The sequence below is a fragment of the Sinohyriopsis cumingii genome, unplaced genomic scaffold, assembly GCF_028554795.1.
Source record: "Sinohyriopsis cumingii isolate HCF-2022 unplaced genomic scaffold, ASM2855479v2 utg001510l, whole genome shotgun sequence".
NCBI lineage: Eukaryota > Metazoa > Mollusca > Bivalvia > Unionida > Unionidae > Sinohyriopsis > Sinohyriopsis cumingii.
The window spans coordinates 2,714,376-2,729,186 of NW_028316007.1; positions in this window are offsets into that span (position 1 = coordinate 2,714,376).

The following is a 14,811-nucleotide window of genomic DNA, read 5'->3' on the forward strand; positions in this document are numbered from 1 at the left end:
GTTAATCTTTAATAGTATTAATAAAAATTAACTTTTCAACAAATGCTGATAAGACCAAAGTGAAGACGATAATAATGAAGACGTAAACATTTTTATATAGGGGCAAGCTACTCAGTAATCGACCCTTTTAAATCTCTTAGAATTTTGTTTTGTTTTTCTTTTCTTTTTTAAATACTGGTTGATGGTTTAGAATATGATAAATGTGAGAGTAAATGCGTTTCATTTTGTGTACAAAAGATATATGATGTCTCTCTACAAAAAGCCAATAAATGTAATTTATATGATTCATTACGCATTTTCTGTCAATCTTTATGTTGCTGAAGTATATAGATTTTAATATGTAGAAAACGTATATCTGTAATTATGTGGAAATATATTGAAAATTAAGAAATGTACACATTTGGTTTCATTGTATACCTGGTAGAGTAACACTTCATATAAAACGAAAAATGAAAATGATACATTTCCTTGATATTTGTAATATATTTAGTCCTTAAAATGATCTTGACTTTGGTATGACTTATAATGGTGATATATGAGCTTACCAAATCAAAGGTCCATCGCCTTTACAGATCACTTATAGCTCACCTCTTTTCGCGTGGGTTCTTGTATCTTCGTATGCACCTTCATCATGTCAGGAATCTTGCCTATAGTGGGTAGGTGGTTTTTCTGAGGTAGCCCAAGGCTCTTTCTCCACCAAAACATACTAATTGCCATGCCATATACTAGTGTGTGCTGATATGGATTTAAACGCATAACAACAACAAGACAAAACATCAAATAAAACTATAATACATGTATTAGAATTTTAATATGTATGGCTGGTTCAGTACTGTAATGGCATATTTTCAAATTAAACGATCAATCACCAGTTTATACAGTCAACGAGGTATTCCCAGACACCTTGGGGAAAATGTACTTATTATGCTATGATTAAAAACATGATTTGATTTGGAACCATACACTTACAAATCATATACATATATGAAAATAATATGGCAAAACCACGAAACGTTACAATGCACGGATTAACACACTGACTGTCTAATGGTAATATTTTGATAGGTAGATAGGACAGCTATATTCTAAATTAATATTATTATTGAATCTGCAAACCGTTATAATACTTTATGTGATTTGCATTATAGTGAAAACATGAAAGTAAATGGTCATGTATCAAATTATCATACATGGTACATTAATCAGCAAAGTGAAACTCATCTCCTGTAACTGCTCAAAATATACAGTGTCTATCACTATTGGGGTCATCTTTAAATCGACCTATATTTACTATTATAGGAAGGGTTCAATTACTGCACATACATAGTAAGCGAACACATAGTTCAATATAGCACTGACAACTCAAATTGTTCCCGATCTTATTATTGAATCGTAATCTATCTATTGAATTTGACTATTCATTTAGTTCTTTTAGACAAAAGTATCGTAATCACGTAAAGGAGTTTCTCACCCACCTCTCTCGATTAACCGAAACTCGTCCCATTCCGTATGATAACATTGACTTTTAACGTTATTTACCCAACAATGAGTTTGTTCACCACCTGTCAATTGTACGTTTTAGCTTTGTTTTTTGATCTATCATAAGTCATCTTGAATAATTTGAACCAGTACTTATGAATTATAATATATATTACCTATTGCATTGGCATTCTGTCTAACGCTTTAAAGATAAAAACATTTGGATCCTGTTTTGTAATACCAATAATATATTTATAACAAGACATAACTACAGGTTCAGTGTAGTTTGCTTTGTAAAAGTCCCTGAACCATAATTCAGTCTTGTTTAGTTTATTGGTGTTGCAGTGTTCTTTTTTATTAACGGGAGTTCTTTCAAGTTCAATGACAGTATCTGCTAATGCAAACAAGTCATCTGCATGCAGCAGTGCACATAACTTAGCAAATTTTAATATTGCACCGTTATTCTAGTCACAATTTTGTGTCCTTAACTCGGTTTGAAATATTGAAATAAAACAGGTGATACATGACATCCTTAATTTAACCCAGCAGGGCAGTTAACTATTTCTGTCAAGCAAGCATTTGGGTTTTCTACACAACTCTGAGATTTCTAATATGACGTTTAGCACCTTAAACATTTTATTGGTAACATTTTCATTTACTAATTTATAATGAAAAGTAATCTCCTGTCAATACGGTTGAACGCTATTTCATACTAGAACATAAAGATCATAAATCCCACCTCTTTGTTTTCTCAAATGTTTTTATAGCAATGTGCTTAAGGTAGATTTATTGTCTATAGTGGAGTAACCAATTCCAAAACCAGCCTGTTCTTCAGTTGGAATATAATTTTTTAAAAATAAAGTTAGCTACTCTTTTTTCAGGACTGGTAGAAGGCTAATCGCTCTATAATTCAGAAACTAGAAAGAATCAGACTATAATTATAATTATAATTATTTGCTAATGATAAAATTGGATGCATTATATCTTTCCATTTCGCTCTCCATACACGAGTATTTTGATTTGGAATGGTGGCAGTACTGGTATTTTCCATCTTTTTTTATCTTCTAATATTTTTTGTTTTTTAATTTCAAATTTAGTAGAGGGGTGGGGTACTATAAACTTTTCAGTGATGATGGTCATGGAAGGCCTTAATCTGGCAATTGTTATGTATTATCATTCTTTCTTCCTCATTATCACGCAAATAAGATGCCATAATAATGGAAACATCATGATATGGATGCCAATTCAAATTATACTAAATTATCATTTGTTATATAAACATAAAAGGATCCAGATGACTACTGATGAAAGTCGTGGTCACAGTGTAGAAAAACAAACTCCTCATTTGATTCCCCGTTGTCGTATTCACAGTCTGAACTAGATGATGCAACCTTAAGATGACTAGTTAGTGATGTTTTTTTAAATAAAAATCAACTCATGATTTACCCATATTTTGCAGCCAAGAAACCATAGGAAACTAGATACATGGGCATAATACTCAACAACCCGAGCACCAAACTTGCAGGTACGATACCATCCTTTGATGGAGTCCATGGAATATTTCAGGTTGTATTGGATCCACAGCGAATATTTTAATTTCGGAATGGCGAGAATGTATTTTTACACGTAACAGACCAGGGAAATCCATGCATGCCATATCATCATAGTGCCCCTCCTCTCTTAGATGCTCATTTGTATACTTTGGAGCCTGTTTGACTTGATAAATGCCCATAGTGATGTCACGCAGGTAATCATCTGATATCCTGGGGAATTCGTTCAGTTTCCAAGTGGATGTATCCATCCTGAAGTACCATTTGCGCTTATTTAGCAAGTTATTCTCTTGAAGCAGGATTGAAACCATATTCGGTTACAGGAATTGATTCATTTTCAAGCTAAAAAGGTTGAAATACTCATCATCGGATAAGGAAGAAGAAACATCAAAGTTAAGATATGACCTTGTTTTAATTAGCTCACGCATATTTTTTAAAAGGTATTTAATCTCTGTTCTTGAAAAGTTTCCAAACTCTTTTCTTGCAGCGTTAGATTGCAGGGATTCATAAGTGAACTATGAGATTTCCAACTGGAATTTGCAGCATCCACTATTTGACTTTATAAAGATACTACACTCTGCAAAAGACTGGGTTATGGCACATATTGGGACATTAACAAGATGATTTTGATGCCCATGTTGTCTTTTACATACAACACAATGTCTGTGAGATTTTGATGTCGATGGAATTTGAAGTTGAATTGATTGTGGGCATTTTATGGCATCATTTAAAGTGTTTTAGACCATTCACCAAACTGTCACATCTGGCATAAAGTCTCATTTGTTGGATGCTTTTTGTACCTTTGCAAGTAATAGCTTTGGCAGTAATATTTAGTTCATAATGATACACATAGCCTGGGAGTTCCATAAACATATTTTATGAACAGTATATAAAAACAAACAACTCGGCTTATCATGTGTTAATTATCACAATTCTAGTTTTATATCAAACATTCTTGTGTGATCCATTATGCCATTGTACATGCCAAACCTTTTTTTATTTCAGAATTGTTTTGGTCTGAATATATTGTATGCTTGATGTTTTATAGTTTGTGCAATCCCCCCCATGTTTGTTTCCCATAGAGTCCTAGACAAAATAGGTAGGTGTACGTTATTTTAGTATTATTATTAATGCTGTTATTATTATTATTATTATTATTAGTAGTAGTAGTAGTAGTGGTAGTAGTAGAAGTTGTAGTAGTAGTAGTAGTAGAATTAGTAGTATTTTAAATATCAGTAGTAGTCATAATAGTGGTACTTAAATTCAAGCTCGATGTTCTTTGAATAAAACAATTTCATCTGTAAATGTGATCATATTTATGATTTCTGTGGTTATAATTAATAAGTGTATAAAAGTATGTGGTTATCATTTAATGAAATAAAGAAAATATGCCATTGCAATAAATATAAAGTATTTTAATATATAGATTGAACAAACTTGTTTTGTTTATTTTTACTTTTGCTGGCTGTGTGTGGGGGTAGAAATGTGACAATTATCCGTTTCAAGTAATAAACCATAAATCGATTCAGTTACTTTAGCTTTCAATCTGACTTTGTTGGGACATGTTTTCCACTGTTTGGAAACAAAATGTGTAATTTATAATTTCAGTAATTGCTAGAACAATAATTGTTTTAGTAGGCAATTAAAAATATATGTCAGTCCAAAACCAAATTTTCTTGATGTGGAGGAGTGATTAGGAAAATGTGATAAAAATTAAGTCTTAAAAAGTTTAGCATAAACAAGCATATATTAAAAAATGATACTATATAACTATGGAATAATAATCGCTTCACAACACTGGTTCCACCACAGTCATTTTCTGATGCACATATATTTTTGGCCACTCTCCTTTAGTTTCCTTTTAGATGAACATTATACCCATAAAAATATTACACTTTAGGAAGATAAAAATAAAATGATTCGCAAAGATTGAGGCTCATACAATTGCAGGTTTTAACCGCAGAAGTAATGCAAATAATATTTCAGTTAAAAAATCTTAAATCAACCCAGTTACTTGGCTTCCATCGCCTCAGCAATATTTGATACCTGAAACAATTTTTATTTGACATACGTTCAAAATCTCGTAGTGATGAATCACAGTCAGCACCAGTATCTAATCTAATACTGTCGAAGAATTAATCGAAACTGTTTGCAAGTTCAGTTAATTCATTAACTAATTCCCCATCGACGTCAAGAAGGTTAGTAGAGGGATGTGAAGAATCTTTCAGTATTTCCACATTTATTGTTTGTTTCATGACTATTGAACAGCTTCGTCTAAGTAACGTTTTTACATCTTTAATGCCGAAAATAACTTTATTTATAAAACCCCTATAATATTACATATAATTTATAAATAGATGCTTAGTATGTGTTTACAATTATCAATAATAATCTTAATAGCGCCGTTGGATTAATTTATCATTGGCTGATTGGGTTCCGACGTTTCTAGAAGAACTCAGTAATTTCCCACTGGTTAGGCATGGTCACATGAATAGGCAAGTCGACGCAAAAGGAGTAGTGTGACCTATCACGCGCGGTATATTGTGAAATAAGAAACGTAGTATTAGGTGTCTGCAAGGAGCGAACTCAGCAATCACGTTCATTCCGATTTTGGAGTCATTGTGACATTATTCGAGAGGAAAAACGTTTGTTTGGATGTTCAGTGGAAATAGAAAGTGCTCATTATTTGGACTACAATATAATTCTGGAACTGTTGTGAATTACTCCAAGGAGTTCTGGACGACGTCGTCTTGACAACGTCACGATTCTTTGCAACGTCACGATCAGTACATTTCCGGTTTTGAAATTTGTACCGAATGTTTCTTTGATTTAGGACTTTCATAGACCTTTGTCAGGATTAATCAGGATTCACATCATAATACTGCAAGTTCGTCAAACATTTTCATTATGACTTTGATAATTAAATTCTTTGTTAAGTTTTAGAAAACGCGTTGGTGTTGGTTCTTTCTTTTACTTAATTTGTGGTCATAGGGTCTCAACATTTCATTGTGGCTCAAGAAACTTGGCTTAAATCTTCACTGAATATTACTTCATCTAGGTTATTGAAATTGCAAAATTTAGTATTTATACGAGTGCTTTGCTCAGTTTTCTTCCTTTTCATAACTAAATATGACCCACGAATAGAAGCATTGATGCATTAAATAAAGACCCAGAAAAAATCGTTAGTTAGTCGTATCAATTATTTGCACCAGATATCCATGACATGGATGCCATAAATCAACAGTTTCTTTCCGTTTCAAAAACACATGCTGTAAAATCGACACAATTTTACTGGGAACAAACTGAATCTGATTCACCGATGCCCACCATCTGAGAGTGTGTTTCGACTTGTCATAAACAACACAAAATGAACATTCACGATCATGAAAATGAAACCATTTACTAGAGATGAAACAGCTAGTAATTCAAACAGAGGTAAACTGTTGTCATTGCTTTTCCTAACATGACTCGGTGATCTCCTTCCCATTATATATTTCAAAAAGGTATGCTTCTGTCTTCCGTTTATGTTTACATTTACAGCGATGGGCTTGTGTACAAACGTTTTATTTTTCAGTAGGGCGGCCATAGATTGATTCAAATGGTTCACATTAAGTAACCATTGTCTATGCAAAGCATATTCTTACTTGGAATAGGAACTTACCTAGTCGTCCAAAATTCATTGAACTGTTTTTAAATCGGAACAAAATACCTTTATAACAAAAGATAAAAACGTTGAGTAATAATAATAATAAGAATCTGGATTGAAGACATACAACTTCAAAGGCTAAGAGTGAGAGTTTAGATTCGTGACAAAATATACTAAATATAGAATTCATACCGTCCTCAAAAGTGAGTTGTCCAATCACATTGCCATCGAAAATGAGCTTTAAAAAATTACTAGTGAGATTTTATGTTACGTTCTAAGGAATCAGAAACAAATTTCAATATCCATTCATTGAAAAGGCGATAGTAGTTACCGATGCCATTGACATAATATCCATATGAGAGAGCGATCAGTTTAGTTTTAAATTGTCACATCCGATGATTTACACCTTTTAACAGTTACTATAAAACTTGTATGCATTTAAAAATGCGTACATGGGAACAAATGAGACAGCAAATTGAGAATCTGGAAAAACATTTAAACGGTTGTACAAATACTATACGTATCCGCCAATTAAATCTTTATGACAAACCATAAGATATCAACTGTATTTAGCAAAACATTATTCGTGCTCTTTATGTGATAAATTGGTCAATTATAAGTCATCTATTTGAATCCCGTCGTGGAATACGTTCCCGTTTAAGGTTTCATTAAAGATCCTTAAATATAGACATCATTAAAGAGAGAGCAAAATCACCAAGATTCAGTCTCATTTGGCTGTGGTCGATGAAAGTTGCTACTTACGGTGATTTGTTTGGATGAGTGATCCACGGCAATAATAGAGAGTGATCAATAGTTCAGGCATGGAACCTGATTTATTACCTACCAGTTCTGATTGACAGTAGAGACGGGCTAACTGGCTTACAAATTTATGTACTACGATCTCGGCCAATAGGTGATAGGTTATTCACACATTGCTTGGCACGGGTAGATCATAACTCTTCACACGCTTGATCAGTCAAGCGCCTGCACAACATATGGTACCAACTTTTTTCTGGTCAGTTTTGAAACCAAACATTTTCTAAACATAAATACGAAAAAGGTCAGTGGAAGGAGAAGTATCGAATAAATCTCTCAGGGGTAATAGTAATAGTTTTGAATTCTTTTCAAAACGAAGGCACATGACACGAGTAGAATGTTCAAATTCTTGATCCTATGAGAAGACAAAACCATACTGACAGTTTAAAGATTACCCTAAGATAGCATAATTGAGTATTATAGAATAGGATTATCCAAAGTGGCCAAGATATCTCCTTGAACATAAATAAGGACTTGTTGAAGACATAATGTGTGCATCAAGAAACAAATAATTAGGTGGGTCTCATTGAGAGTGGTACATCACTTTTTGTTAGTGATGAAGGGGCTCTCCTTCTGATTGGTACGTCCACGTTTTGGTACTGTTGGAGGGTATCTCCTTGTGAGTGGTACGTCCATTTTATGGTATTATTAGATACTCCAGTAAAGATACGCACCAATCTATTGTGAGAGTGGTACGTCTCTTTACTGGAGTAAGTTTTATAAATAGAAGTGGTGATCTTTTAGTAATAGATTGATTCAAATTTGATGATTTATTTAAGTTGAAAGTTTAATTGGTTAAGTAGGCACAAATCTCATAGGTTCAATAGTTGAAACTGAGTACTGGACTAGTACATGTCATTTTGATAACAAACTGTAGCAAATGAGACGCAAATTTAGAACGCTGAATTTTTTGAAATATAAATAAAATTTGTGAATGATTTTGTTCATTCCCTTTTTGCATTTTCAGTAGTTCACGATTAATGAAAACGTACTTCTTAAGACTGTCAACAAAATAAAAACAGTACTTGTTTCTTTTGGAAAGAATGTATGAAAAATATCGAGCATGGATAACAGGAAGAAACAAGACAAAACATAAGAAAAGAGCTTCTTTGTTATAAGATACTCTCCTTGGCCTTGATCCTGATTCTCAGCCATAACGAGCAAAGGATTTAAGTCACGCACATCGTAAGTGAGGCAATGATAAAGAAATACTAGCTTTCCACGAGAAAAGTATATATATATATATATATATATATATATATATATATATATATATATATATATATATATATATATATATAGAGAGAGAGAGAGAGAGAGAGAGAGAGAGAGAGATTGAGAGGAAAAGCCAAACAGTGACATGGTTCGCTAAGACAAATTGTTACCCTAAGCTCCATTAGTATTTACAGTATAAAGTTAATGACGCTGAGGGCTTACATTGTGCATACTGTTTAAATATGTATTGTACTTAGAGTCTAGGGCTTCCACTGTGCATACTGTTTAAATATTGATTGTACTTAGAGTCTCACTTTTTACTTCCTTTGTTCTCCTCTACATTTAAATATCACAATAGGGCTGCGTTTGAATTTACCCATATAGTTTGCTTTTGAAAAGAGTAAAACTTGAATAGAAAACGCTTGGTAGGTATGCACCCTGTACGTGTATGGAAAGTTGATTGCAAAGCTTCTCCGATTTTACGCATGCACAATATTGCATTGATACCTACATTAAAACTGCGTTTAAAAGATATTACTGATCTCTGGATATTGATAAGCTTTTAGTTTCGTGAATTACACTTTCAGAGTAAAGGAATATCGTAATTGAAACTAATGTTCAAAGACATAATCACGTCACCCATCACCGTCTTTTGTATACACTGATACCGCTTTACATATCCTACCTACTTGTCATCGCGCTAGAACTGTGACTTGTAGTAATATATCCTACAAAATAGTATTGAAACACGTGGATCACCTCCTGAAAGTAAAGCATCGGACGAAATAATTATGATGATTTTAGACTAATAAATACGTAAACGTACGACAGTCAAAAGTAACCCAATCTCATCTACAAAATGAGTGTTAAACTATTGAATACCCTATTGTATTAACACTTACAACATTTTAGTCATATGGCAAGTTTCACTCGTGAAAAACTAAGACAAAATTTAACTTGTTTTTAAAAGTTTCTTTACAGAAAATTACACACTGTTTTCAAATGAATTATATAAAGATGTAAACATAAATTGTGATAAACGACATATTACAACTTGATGATTGTTTGTGCTGTAACATGCCTATTATTCGTACAAGGATTGCTGCTTGACAGTGGCTTCAGTTACACTTAATACCAGAAAAATAGATGGATGCAAGGTGACATATTTGATTCAGCCAGCAACATTCGTATTCATTTAGCATTACGTATACTTGAAATGATTAATTAATTCATGTTTTGGGATCAGTAATGTGATTGTAATGATTTAGGAATGACTCATATCTTGTAATTAAGGTAAAAACACAATGCAGTTTTGTTTATCTGAATGATATGTTTAATCGAATAGGGTATTAAATCCATGTATGCTTGAACAAGATACAATCCTGCCTAAACGGTACACTCAGGTTAACAACTTCATACTTTCCTTGTTTTTGTACGTTTCAAATTCAAAACAACGATCTGTTTATAACTCCTGCAAATATGAAACCATCAAACAAAGACTATTATATTCTTATCAGGCTTGCCTGCCTTTGCTTAGCAAGGAATAGTTTAAACAACTATTGAAAACCACGTCTAATGTGCACATTATACACAATTTGAGGCTTGGGTTCACTGGTTATTAGGATGTTACCTGAACCAAAGAAATGGGTATTTCACAGTGTTTGAAGACCACCCATACGAAAGAACCTCTCTTGTTTAATGGATCTTAATAGCATATCAAGTTTCCGCGATGTATGTCTTGATTAGCATGACGTTGTATATGAACAATCTTCATGCGTCCTTTTTGTCTTCATATCGTAAATCAGAGTTGGAAGGTATTTCATCTCCTCAGTGCCGTCTTGCAATATCCAGCTAAGGATTGGAAGTAAAATAAGTAAGATAAAATGTAATAGGTTAGTCCCAAAAGTACCCGTATTGTAACGACTGGCTGTAAATCGGTACAAGAATCAGGATGCTGAGTTTTCAGATACCACAACTCTTGCTGAGAAACCCATATCTAACCGAGACGGTTACACATTGTTCCGTATTGTAACTAACCTTTCTATCCCTTCCTAGCACAATGTGACTGCCATCTCGCGTCACGTTAGACCCATTTCTTAAAAGTTTTTTTCTATTTAACATTTCTGCAGTGCAACTGAGAGGTTGTAGCATGTGAGATCTGTTGATACAAAGGCCAGGAACGTCCAGATGCATGTCTTTAACCATATCATATCCAAATCTCTTATTTCTGTCATTTTGCTCTGACAAATAAGAAAGCAACAGTCTCTGTCACATTGTTTAACATGTTTATCTTCATTAAACGGATTCTTTAAAACATTATTAGGGTATCTTTTTTCTATCGATCAGGAGGAATTTTTACCATAAAGTGGCAAATTGTTTTGTTTTGCAAATATATTATAGGGACGAGAAGAATGAACTAAATAAACACTACATTCAGAAAGAGACAACCACAGTAAGTCCATCACAATGCCATTGTATCTCTTGGGTCCTCTGAACCCTATTCAATTCTCTCGTTAGCACTAGATCTTATCTTACGTCCCTTATTACAGATTGAAATCCAATCAAAAAGAACCACACTAAGTATAGCTACTCACAGGCGCTTCATTGTCAAATAAAAGACGAATTGTAATTGGCTTCGTTTGCTACCTCGTAACATCATCCTTTTGCTCCATCATTGCAAACAAAGAATTCATAACATCTTCCTCCAATGTATTTCTCAAATTCTCTACATTTTGCATCAAAACCATATAGGACATACGATCGGAGACAATTATTAAGACGCTGGCACTTTCCTATCAAGATGCGGTAGCACACTGTCATTAGAATATAAGTGAATAGGATCATATTATCAGAATCCCAAAGCCTCAAGGCGGAAAAATGCAGTATAACCACTCTCGAGTACGGTCCGTGTCAGAAGAGAAAAGTTATAGTGTAACCAAATAAAGGAATAGCATCTAAACTGAAGGTATCTCTATTATGGAATACTGAAGGTATCTCTATTATGGAATACTGAAGGCATCTCTATTATGGAATACTGAAGGTATCTCTATTATGGAATACTGAAGGTATCTCTATTATGGAACACTGAAAGTATCTCTATTATGGAATACTGAAGGTATATCTATTATGGAATACTGAAGGTATATTTATTATGGAATACTGAAGGTATCTCTATTATGGAACACTGAAGGTCTCGCTATTATGGAACACTGAAGTTTCTCTATTGTAGAACACTTTAGGTTTCGCTATTATGGAATACCGAAGGCTTCTTTTATGAAGCACTGAAGGTATCTCTATCATGGAACAATGAAGGTCTCTCTATTATGGAACAATGAAGGTCTTTCTATTATACAACACTGAAGGTCTCTCTATCATGAAACACTAAAAGTATCTCTAACATGAAACACTGACGGTCTCTCTATTACGGAACACTGAAGGTCTCTATCATGAAACACGAAAGATCTCTCTATCATGAAACACTGAATGTCTCTCTATTATGGAACACTGAAGGTCTCTATCATGAAACACTGAATGTCTCTCTATCATGTAACACTGAAGGTCCCTCTATCATGAAATACTGAATGTCTCTCTATTATGGAACACTGAAGGTCTCTATCATGAAACACTGAAGGTCTCTCTATTGTAGAACACTGAAGGTCTCTCTTTTATATAACACTGAAGGTCTCTCTATTATGGAATACTGAAGGTCTCTATTATGGAACATTGATATTCTCTATTATGGAATACTGAAGGTCTCTATTATGGAACATTGACATTCTCTATTATGGAATACTGAAGGTCTCTATTATAAAACACAAGGTATCTCTGTCATGGAGCACGTAATGTCTCTCTATTATAGAACACTGAAGGTCTCTAACATGAAAGACTGAAAGTCTCTCTATCATGAAACACTGAAGGTTTCTCGGTCATGGAACACCTAAGGTCTTTCTATTATAGAACAATGAAGGTCTCTATCATGAAAGACTGAAGGTATCTATGTCATGGAGCACGTAATGTCTCTCTATTATAGAACACAGAAGGTCTCTGTTATGAAACACTGAATGTATCTCTGGCATGGAACACTGAAGGTCTCTCTATTATAGAACACTGAATGTCTCTATCATGAAACACTGAAGGTCTCTCCATCACTGAACACTGAAGGACTTTCGAAAGATATGCAGTCAGGTAGTTTGCTCCAGTATGGTTCTAAATTCGACATCGTTATTTTTAATTTTCGAAACATAACGGATTAGTAAGGATGAAGTTGAGAGCTTTTCTAATGGATATAAACATTTTGGTAAGAAAGCGTTTGCTTCGGGGTATAAACAGTGGGAGGATCTCTGTTGTGTATCGATAAGTAACCGAAATCGAGTGGTGTGAGACGTATATTTCCTTACTTCGATAATTGTGTGATTGTACATTTCTAATGCAATGATTTTCATATTGTTAACGATATAGTTATATGTTGTGTATACATTTCATTCTGATCTCATGTATAGAACTAAGAGAAAAATAGTGTTAAATTATTCGCATCATACTTAGCGAAAGTAAGATCTCTTTTTGCAGATGCGCTACTGCTTTTGGCCGACTATTTAAATGCAAGAATTAAGATTTATTATACTTTATCCCTGATGATAACTTAGAGTTTGTTTTTGTTAATGCCCTATATTAAAGTTATTCAGTTTTACCACCAAGAAAAGCAACAATTGTGAGAGCTGATATAGCACTGGCTGTAATTGATTTGTAGAAATATGTTATACATTTTTAATACATTCTTGAAACGGCAGGTTCATGGTGATCATGATGGCAGTTTTCTTCGGTCGCTTTCTCAGATTTGTACCAGTTTATAACATCCTTTCATGTCGAAGAAAGAGAGACGCAGTTTCAGGGTAATTAACTTCCCAGTGAATCTTGAGTTGCATAAGCGTGGAAAAAATTCAGATGTGTTTGAAAAATAAAGAGCAATTTCAAGAGAAACGGAAGAACGTTCTTGTTTCTGTTAGAGCTCATCCGCAGAATATTTGGAAAATGCTAAGATCTTGTGGTAATAGGGCTTATTTAGGCAAATCTAACATATCTGGCTAGGTAAACTTATTTCTATTCAGAAAAAGTACTTGATGATATTAATGATGACGAACCTCTACAAATTATGATATACTAAATAAACATATATCGGAAGAGGACGCTGTACACAACACACTTAGACTAAAATCTTGCAGTCCAGATTGGTAAAGATTTTACTTATACAAGTGTACTATGCACGTATCACACCAATGTTACCAACACCTTGTAGCAAAGTTTTAAATACTTTTTTTTTTCTCGTTCAAGGAAAGAAGACATTTTATGGCTACTAAATTTAAAAGGCTCTTTTGTCGATCCTAATAATTCCAGGGGTATATCACTGGTTAATGCCATGTGTAAGATCTTTACTATTATTTTAGACAAGCATTTTTGTGAATAGGCTGAAAGCAGCTGATTTATTGACGAAGCACAATCTGGATTTCAGAGGGGATATTCCGTTACTGGTAACATAATCACTCTACGGTCTGTTATACAGAAATTATCATATAAAGGGCGACAGGTTTTACTGTTTTGTATGCAGATTTTCTAAAGCGTTCGACAAGATAGAACACGTTAAACTGCAGAAGTATCTTGCCTCAAAATGGATCAGTAGGAAACTTTTGTCCATTTTAAATTCAGTGTACTGTAACTTGCGGTCATGAGTAAAGTCAAGTGAATGCTTCATCGAATACTTTGACTGTACGCTGAGAACTCGACAAGGTTGTGTTTTGAGTCCACTATTATTCGCTTTATTCATTAACGGTTTAATTAGGTTACTGAGACAAAATTTCTTTCGGATGTTTATTTCAGAAAATATCCCTGATCGTTTAGCACTATATTTGCTGATGATATAATTAATTGTACCGATACAAGGATAGTGTTCCAACAACATATACACATAATATAACACTTTTGTAATAACACTGGACAGTTAGTTAACTCGGATAAGACAAAACTAATGCATTTTGAAATGGAGAACCTTTAAGAAATTATGAAAACTGGTTTCTGAATGAGCTACAAATTGCTACAGTTTCATTGTAAAAA